Source organism: Anser anser (assembly GCF_964211835.1).
Source record: "Anser anser genome assembly, contig: HAP1_SCAFFOLD_374, whole genome shotgun sequence".
In the NCBI taxonomy this organism is placed as follows: Eukaryota; Metazoa; Chordata; class Aves; order Anseriformes; family Anatidae; genus Anser; species Anser anser.
The window spans coordinates 36575-46615 of NW_028153534.1; the positions used below are offsets into that span (position 1 = coordinate 36575).

A 10041-nucleotide genomic window follows, 5' to 3' on the forward strand; every position below is an offset into this window, starting at 1 on the left:
TTTTTCATTTTCTTTTTATCTTTCCCCCTCCCCCCAAATGTATGAAGTAACAGATCACCTCTTTGAGCACAAAGTTTAAGAGTATGTTAAAATTCAAAGGAATTCATCAAGTCAGTACATCATTTAGCCACTTATGGGCAGGACCTCTCATTAAGCTACTTTCCAGCTTACAGACACAGCAAAGGAAAAAATGATGCTTTTCCCCACAATGTTTATTCTGGCTTCAGATTCAAAGTGTTTTCAGACTCTCTTAGTACCTATTTGAGGATTGCAGTCACCCTAAGCTATTTCTATTGTCATTGAAAAACTATAATAAATCTCTACATGTGATTCAGTCTTCTTTTGGCTCTCATTTCTGACAGATTTTTCTTCTTTCTCTCTGGATAACAGTATGGCTAAGGCTCTAATTTAAATTACTTCTCCATTTATGAAAAAAGGATGTGAGTCCAAATGTCCAGTAAATTCTTCAAGAGCTAAGAAACAAGAAAGAACACTGAAAAGTGAGTTATGGCACTTTTCTTCTAAATCTCTCGTGTTTTTTTCAAATATAATTTTCACATGAGATTTTGTGAACATGAAGTGAAATATTTTGTAAACAAACACTTCAAAAAGTTATGGAAACAATTTCCACTTTCATGGCTTCCTTGTGCCAAGATATTCCTTTAAATGGGTTGATAGCACAGAGGAACGCACGTTTTGTTCATTCAGTGACCTGTATTCTTCTGTAATTTGTTACAAATTGAACCTTGTCTGACTTTTAAAACTAACTGAACTCCTTAGTATTCATAAGCCTTTAATTTCGTCATGGTTTCTTCAACATACTAAAGAAGGGGATGCTGGCATATTTCTATTTTATACAGCAGTACAGGAGTAACGTTACAGTATGTATTTGTCATAGAGTCTTGTTAATTGAAACATAAAGTGCAGATTACACACATCAAAAACAACTTTCCAGCAACTAACCATGTTTTTCAGAGTACAAACACAATGCTAATGGTTCCTTTAAAAGATCACGCTCTCTAGATTTAAACATCAAACACCCCTGCTTTATACATGAAGTGAGTAACGTACATAATATACAAAATATGCCAATTGGATTTTATTTTATTTTATTTTATTTTATTTTATTTTATTTTATTTTATTTTATTTTATTTTATTTATTTTATTTTATTTTATTTTATTTATTTTATTTTATTTTATTTTTTTCGTGTTATGGAAACTTTCTGTAAAGACTTTGGAGAAGCTTCCTGGAAAATTTTGAAAGTTCTTTTTCAAGTAATTCTGCAAATATTCTCATGCATATGTTTTACTTTCTCATATTAAGATGCGTCATTGAAGATAACAGCTGTTGTATCTCAGAGGCTTCCTCTCCAGAGGTAATAATCCATTATTTTTGCATACCACCTCTCCTGAGTCACAAGATACACTACTACTTTATTATTTAAGACCAGAAGGGGAACATTAATGGATGTATTTCCATTTTGGTCACTGTAGTTGTGAATATCTTTGTCAGTCTTAAAGCAACGTATCTAGCCTAAGACAGCCCTACAGCAATACAGTAATGACTTTTTTTTCCCATCTCCTTCCCCCTCCCCCCAATCTACTTTTGTACATTTGAAAAATATAGGAAATAAATGCTATTAAATAAAACAAGTTTATCATTATTCAGTATTACTAAGTAACACATTCTGTATATAATTGAGCTAAACATCAAGTATGGCAAAATTCTTGCTTATGCTTCACTCCCTGTCATGTGTATCATCTTCATTTTTCTCCGTTAATTATAATGCTCATAGATGACTGTAAAAATAAAGTTATTAAAAGTTAAAGTTATTAAAGTTAAGAAACTAAAAAAAAAAAAAAGTTAAAGTTATTAAAAAGTTAAAAGTTTTTAAAAAGTTTTAAATAGTAAAAAGAAAGGGAGAAGGCTTGTGCAATAGGGAGTGTGATTAGAAAGAACTTAACTCTGAATAAAATTATGTGACTGTTGGTTCAATTTACTACTCATATACTTTTGGCATGTAATTGAAAAAGAAGAGAAAATGGAGGGTGTTCAGAAAGAGAAGCAAATGAAATATTTTAAAGACAGCTATAGCTATAAATAAAAATAAAAAGACTAAAATATTTCTTTTTTCTGTCTAAACAGAAATCCTAGAGAAACATTCAAAGACAACAGAATTCTGTACATTGCCTATTTCTTTTTCTCTAAACAACCTTTACAGGGTACTATCAGAAGAAAAAAAATGGTTAGACTGCAGTTTACAGATACAGGATGGATGTTCTGATTTTCTTACCTGGATTTGTTCAGAAAGGAGGATACTTGGTTCTATGAAAGATATTATGTGAAATCTAGATATAGTAATGTAATGATTTAAAAATATAAACCAATTATTTAGGTAATCTAGATATCTCTTTTCTGTTCTCTCTGCCCTTTCCCTCTGCCCATTTCTACCAATGCAGCAAAAGAAGGAAAGAGAGAAGAAAAGCATTGATAGTTGCTTCATGGTACAGTTTTAGTGCAGAAATGTAGTTCTTATGTTTGAAGTATATCAAATAGTCCCCCAAATTACACAGTTAAAAACAGCATTTTATCACTGTTTGAGATCTTGAGTATGGACTACATTTTTTTAGAACGTTTAAGTAAATCTGTTTCTTAGTATATGAGTTAATTTGAAAATTGTTAAAAAAAAAAAATGATGCAACTTTATCCAAATTAGTTGTCCATTATTTCAATAATAAAATAGCTCTTCAGAACTGCTGCTTGACAAAACCTCACAGAAAGTTTCTACTTGACATGTATAGCTTGGCATATTATTGAATACTCATTTTAGTATTTTCATTATTTTTTTCCTGATTTTACATGTAAATGCAAATTTAACTTCAGGGACTTGCAGGACTGGCTAACTTTTTGCAAAATGGCATTTAATTTAATTTCATTTAATTTCTGGATACAAGAACAGTACTGAACAGTATTACAAGAACTAATAAAATTAGGCCTAATTTTATTTACTTTAAAACTCTTACTGTTCACACTACTTCACACTTCCTCAGATACTTTCTGTGATCCTACTTTTTTTCCCTGCATATAACAGAAGTCTACTTAGTACTTCCTTTACTGTCGTTGAAGCATAGGAGCAACAAATGTTAAATAAACCACAATTTTAATTTAATTCCCCTTGATGCTCATTATAGAGGATCTGGAAGGCTAGAACCTTTATCCTGTTGATTTCAAAGGTTCCAGAATTTCAATTTCTTCCCTCTTTTGCATACATAGTTGAAAAAGAGAAAGCTCTGCTTTAGTAAGCAGTTCAAAGACAGATGATTAGGTTTTATAGAAAAACAAAACCAGGAGTGTGGTTCAAGTTTCCTCTGATAAAAGCATCAAGGTTGGCAGAGCAGCACAGAATAAGCACATAGTTATGAGTCTTATTATCAGCTTATTATTCTCAGTTGTTACCTGATGCATATTATTAATGAAAAAAAAAAAAAAGAATGAAAACGTAGTGTGAAGCTATAACCCTTTAGCATTTGGTACAACAGTTCACCTGACTGATTTCTTGGTTTGTTACTGTAGGTAATGCAATAGAAAACATAAATGTTTTCTTATGAGTTTGCTGGCAGTGGATTTTCATACTGTTGTGCTTAGAAATATATACTCTCTATCTGGGGCAATCAGAAATATGCATTTCTACCTCTGTTGATACTATAGAGTAACATTCAATAATCGATAAGGATTCCTCATCTTCTCTCCATTTTTGACTGCAGGTACAATTCTTAGATCTTTGGCATACCGAGGATTTTGTAATCTTGAAAAAATATGTTCAGATTTTTCAAGCACTGTTATTCTCAGTGATGCAGATGCTACTAATTTCCAGATCAAAAATGTCATTTAAAGTCATGAAACTTTTATTGAAATGTTTTAATATTTTAAAATGTTATTTCATTAATAATACCTTCACTACGTCTAAAACAATCTCAGATTACTCTTCCTTTTCTTTTTGTTTATTTACAACTGAATCTTACAAGTTCATTTGGTGTATTTATGCATAAAAAATTCTCATGAAATGTTCTAATAATTAATAGAAATATTATTTAAATTGTACCTTTCATATAATCAGACAAAACCAAAGGTATTTCTTAATGATGTTTACATATGATAATTTTTATCTCTAGCTTTTGGTATTTACGGAATCAGTTTTCTACATCTATCCAATTTAGAGATGCTTTGTAATAGGCTAGAAGTCCTGTGCAGTTATCACTAGTGCTGTTTCATGTGATCTATTTAATGTTAAAATATAGAATATAGAATAGTTCAGTTGGAAGAGACCTTTAAAAATAAAGTCCAACTGCCCTGCTACTTCAGGGCTAACCAAAAATTAACGCATATTAATGAAGACATTGTCCAAATGTCTCTTGAACACTGACAGGAATGGGGCATCAACCACATCTCTAGGAAGCCTCTTCCAGTGTTTGATCACCCTCACAGTAAAGAAATTTTTCCTAATATCCAGTCCAAGCCTCCACTGGTGCAGTTTTGTGCCGTACTCATTTGTCCTATCATTGGTTGCCAGGTAAAATAGATTGACACCATTTCTCCTCCTCAGGAAGTTGCAGAGAGCAACAAGAGAAAATAAGCCTTGTAGCCTCCTTTTCTCTAAACTAGACATATCAATTATCCTCAGCTTCTCCTCATAGGACATGCCTTCCTGCCCTTTTACCACCTTTCTTGCCCTCTTCTGGTTGCATCTTTATATCCTTTTTATTTTGTGGAGCCCAGAACTGCAAACAATATTCAAGGTGAGGCTGCAATATCACTAGTTATAGTGAGATTTTCACCTCTTTTGACCAGTTGGTTATGCTGCGTTTAATGCAGTTTGCTCTCTTGGCTGTCAGATAAAAGGACTGGTTGAGTCTAAAGACAAAGGAGACTGCTTCAGCAATGAGAAGTCTGCATTCCTTTAACACTTAACAGATACTGCCAAGTCTAGTCTTCATCAAGAAATTGGAGAAAATCGGTAGCTCCCCAAAGTATAAATATGTGTATTTAAATGCATGTATGTCACAGTCGTAAATATGTTTTTGCTTTCAGACTAAAACCAATATAACGTAAGTAAAATAAATTCAACAGTAAAAGGAGCAAGGAATAGAAAAGTGAATATTGAAAATATAATGATAATAAACTAAGCCCATATGTGTGTTCATGTCTGTATGATCTTTGTCACTCTTTTAGCATAGTCAAGTTCTGTACATAGAGAGTGAGAATGATATAATACAAATTTCTTTTGATAGTCAGTTTTGGCTCTCTCATTTTTCTGTTCTACATTCATTGTATATACAAAGACGGGAAAGCTCAGAGCTTAGAAAAGACCTTTGACGTCCAGCAAAAGTATCTGATTTTCCCTTATTAAATTTTCTCAGCAGGTTGCTATGTTCTCCATGTTCAGCAGCAACCAGCTCTTCACTTGCAATAAATAGCACATAAGCTCTACGAAGGATCCAATATCTGTAGGATCCTAACACAGTCCTTAAAGTAAGGAAGCTCTCTCATTAGACACCTTATCTGTTCTCTGGCAGAGGTCATTAACGTCTTTAGCGTATTCATGTAGAACTGTGAAAATTCTCAGCCTGGCCACAGTTGGCCTCATTCTTCTGCGGGTTCGTAGTAGGAATTAATGTAGCTCTATTGCACCAAAAGTTGAATTATACCAAAATGCACAGAAATATCACTTTTTTTTTTTTAATGCTTTATTTACTCATTTCTTTTTGCTTGCTAATAATTTTTGCCAAAGATATCTTTCACCTTTCTTCTAACCCACTTCCACTTTAGCTTGTTAAAATTATTTTTCACTTTTTTTTAATTATTATTATTTTTTTTTTCCCAAGATATGGTTCTTCTTGGAGGTTAAAACTTCTCATGGAAAATACTAGTTATGATAAAACTTCCTAGGCATTATTTAATTATAGAAAGACTCCAAAGGATAGCCAATGGTTTAGTGGTTTGGTTATCATTTCAAGAATGTCCAGACTAAATTATTTAAAACAAGAATTGAGTTTATTGTTTCCTAAAGCCAAGCAAGTATCGTACATGCCTCAACGTCTTTGAAGGGATTGATTACTTTTTATAAATTTCACTTTTGTAATTGTGGAAAATAAAAATAAATTTCAACCTATTGACATTGTATATGAAACAGAATTCTTGTTTACTAGAGGCTGTTTTAATATTTCTGATAAAAATTCATCATTTAGTTCCCACAGCCCCAACCTGTGGTGATCTCCTGAGTTCTGACAGTTCAAAAGCTTCCCGGTTCATCTTTACCCATAACAGTTCAAATACTATTGTTCTGGGTTTGAAGTCCAGTGCATTCCATAGTTCTTTTGTGATGTAAGTATTCACAAAGTCTCCTTTTCTTTGAATCCAGATAAAAAGTGATGTTCACAACATTCTCACAGTACAACGGAAAAACAGGAATAAAAGAGTACTTGACATAACACATGAAATATCAAATTCTGTCTAAACATAACTAAAGCATAAATTCTATGGTTCAGTTGAAAGTTATATTTCATCCTCCGTTTCATCAAATGAAGAAAAATATAAACAACTCTCTTGAGTATGATACTGTTTTTCTCTTCACTTTTCTTCCACATACACATTGTAGATGAAATACTTGCAATATCATACAATCTCTTTCTGATATGAAATAGTTCCATAATGATGTCACAAAATTGTTTTCATCGAATTTAGATGTCAGAAGTTTCTTGCTTAATGTTTTCAGGAAAACATAACATTAAAGTAGGTTTAATAAAACAAGTTTATTCAAATATAAAATTCAGTGATGGTAGAATTAACTGATTAATATACACATTTTCAGATTTTTCTACTGAACCTCATTATCACAGAATTGTGCACTCTGAAAATAATAATGAGATTGTACTAGTAATATTCTTTTGAAATGATGTGGCCTGCTTTTCCTTATTTTACAGGTTGGCATTGCAAGAGGCAAACAGTTATCAAACACTTTATCTCTGGTCATTTAGGAAATCTGTTGCAGTGACAGACCCATAGATTACGCGTCTTCTACATTAAAAGTAAGGACTTCTTGAATATGTTTCTTTCTTTCTTCTTTTCTTCTCCTTCTTTCTCCTTCTCCTTCTCCTTCTCCTTCTCCTTCTCCTTCTCCTTCTCCTTCTCCTTCTCCTTCTCCTTCTCCTTCTCCTTCTCCTTCTCCTTCTCCTTCTCCTTCTCCTTCTCCTTCTCCTTCTCCTTCTCCTTCTCCTTCTCCTTCTCCTTCTCCTTCTCCTTCTCCTTCTCCTTCTCCTTCTCCTTCTCCTTCTCCTTCCCCTTCTCCTTCTCCTTCTCCTTCTCCTTCTCCTTCTCCTTCTCCTTCTCCTTCTCCTTCTCCTTCTCCTCTTCTTCTTCTTCTTCTTCTTTTTTTTTTTTTTTTTTTTCTCCCTACTACATAATGTTTGCTGAAATACAAATCAGTAAAACTGGTCAGAACTATAAATCCATATATTAATATGATTAAATGTAATATCAACATCATTCTATGGACTTCAAAGACAGGTATGAAGGCAATAATGTGTTCTGAAGAAGTTTACACAAATGGAGCAAGTAGGGGAGAAAGAGGTTTCATTTTCTTTGCCCAAACATGCTACCATTTGGAATGGCTAACAGTATCCCCATTATTTGTAGCTGCTTCTCAACAAGTCTCCCATGGATTATGTATCGTATCTGCCAACTTCTTACACCTTGGGTATCTGAGAAGATCTTAGATGACACTTCAAGCTTCTATTTAGGCTACTGGCTTGAGTTCTGTGTATTTATTTATTTTTGAGCAAGGTTAACATATGAATAAAAAGCTTTAAAGATACTTCTTCAGTACTACAGGCAGCTAGACCATGTAAAACTTTCATCTACCCTTCATCAGTGCAATTTAATTCTGAAAATATAACTATGACATAAGTTTGCAATAAATAGAGGAGGGTTATTACATATCTTGATTATTTATTTTTTTCAGTTACATTTAATTCTAATAGTAATTATGTAATCTTACAGTCACAGTAACATGCACTTCAAAACTACCTTTGATTTCTACACATAAATTTATAAAGTTGGTATCTTAAACTAAAATTATTAGCTAGCATTTGAAAGTAATGTAAACAGGCAAAATTTCATATTCAAATAATAGTATCAATTGCCATTGCTTCTGAGCATTCAGGAAAGTTTGAATTCTTAAAAAGAGTTCCAAATGCCAGAAGGAAAGTGTGACTTTCACACAGTTCAGTGCTTAAACATATTCACAAAGTGCCATTTGTAATGCCCTACAGCTACCTGACTGCCAGGCATGTCTGGCAGATTCTCACAAGTCTTCTTCTGCCAACTCATTTTGGAGATTTGGATACCCTAGAACACCTTGGTGGACCAAAGATGGCTATTTGTAGACCTTTAGACTATCCTTACAATCAGTCAACGTAGATACAAACTCCTCCAGGCATATTTATCTGAATAGTCTGAGACACGAATCTTAAGATGAAATTAAATGAACTTGGAGGTAATTTTCTCAGACTTACGTAGCTAGATCTTGTTAGAAACACACAGTCACAGTTTGATGCAGTTAGTCACACACAAGTTTTTATTGCTATTTCAAATACTGTAGGATATCACAGAACCGTAAAATAAGGGAGTGGTTTGCATTTGAAGGGACCTTAAAGATCACCTTGTTCCAAACTCCTATCATGGGCACGGACACCAAGACTTTCAGGTGTGGCTTACAAATATATCTTGGAATCTATGGAAGACCTGTGTTCTTTAGTATCAACTCTAATACAGACAGGATACCCACCTACATTTTTATTTGCACTACAAGTGGACAGCTGAATCAAGACCTTAACTTTTAGAAATTATGGCTAGAACAGAAAAATTCCACCACTGCTCTGTTAGAAAAAGAAGGCTGAGCTTAACTGGAATTATTATGTGAATTCTTTAAAAAGGATGGAACCTCCAGTTTATCAAAGAGCAACCTTTCATGCTGGTTTACAGAGTTTCAGGACAGTGAAATCTGCCTACCTCCAGCTATCCAGTCGTGAAATAAATATAGGTGGGTATAACTTCAGATGCAACATGGTACTCAGCCTATTATATGAATTACATTCTAAGAATATCTGAAAATTCTGTCTTATGGATGTATGTAGAGTTTTTTTTAATTATTGTTATTATTTTTATTTTTAATGTTCTAATAGGTCTATGCTTAACTGATGTGACTGTGGGTCTTCTACAGTGGAGCTGTTTCATAGCATGGAGCATGTTTCACAGCTGTTTCATAGCATGGAGCATATGTAAATTCTGCATCGTTCTACGTATACATGTGTGTGTACCTACACCTTTTTTCATTTTGATAAGGAAAAAAAGTTTTGATTATAAAAGTTCTGATTATAGCAGATTAAAAAAAAATATGTTATTTGAAAATAAAGTATGAACTAATGCAAGACTTTCTGAGGAAAAATGCAAGTATTATTACAAAGAGAGAATGAATCCATAAAAGGGATAATGCTGAAGCCCTTTGAAGATGTGTTTTTAATTGATGTATTTTCGTTAGGCTGATGTATATAATTCTATACTAATGATTATGAATTTTAATTAATGTGTTTGATGGCTATATCATCTAAAATAATTTGACTCTGATGATTCAGGATGTGTTCCTGATACAAAGTACTGAAAAAATCTTTTCAAGAAAACATTAAAATACCATACAAGATATTATGATGTTCTCTCTCACTAATGGTTACCTTATACAAAAACATACCTGGGACAAAATCCAAGATTTTTTTTTTCACTTTTTTTTTTTATATATATATTTTGCTTGTTCACCCATTAGTTTTATTATGATTATTATTTTCTATGCCTGCAAAGAATTTATGTGGGACTCTATAGTGTATGCTTGTTTGTGAGAGAAAGCTAGAGGAAAGGAATATATAAAGCCTCTAACCAATTCACTTTTGTGAAAAGTGGCAAAACAATGCATTCTCTAGCAGCCAAGCTA

At 32.9% G+C, this 10041-nt stretch overlaps 1 long non-coding RNA gene across 1 annotated transcript; it reads left to right on the top strand.

Annotated features, from left to right (window-relative positions):
* The first annotated feature begins 401 nt into the window (after positions 1 to 401).
* Positions 402 to 9474, top strand: LOC310891963. Its single transcript, XR_014577817.1, has 6 exons — positions 402 to 500; positions 976 to 1058; positions 1326 to 1377; positions 6248 to 6383; positions 6983 to 7087; positions 9242 to 9474. It is a non-coding gene; the product is annotated as an uncharacterized lncRNA (long non-coding RNA).
* Positions 9475 to 10041: the final 567 nt, after the last annotated feature.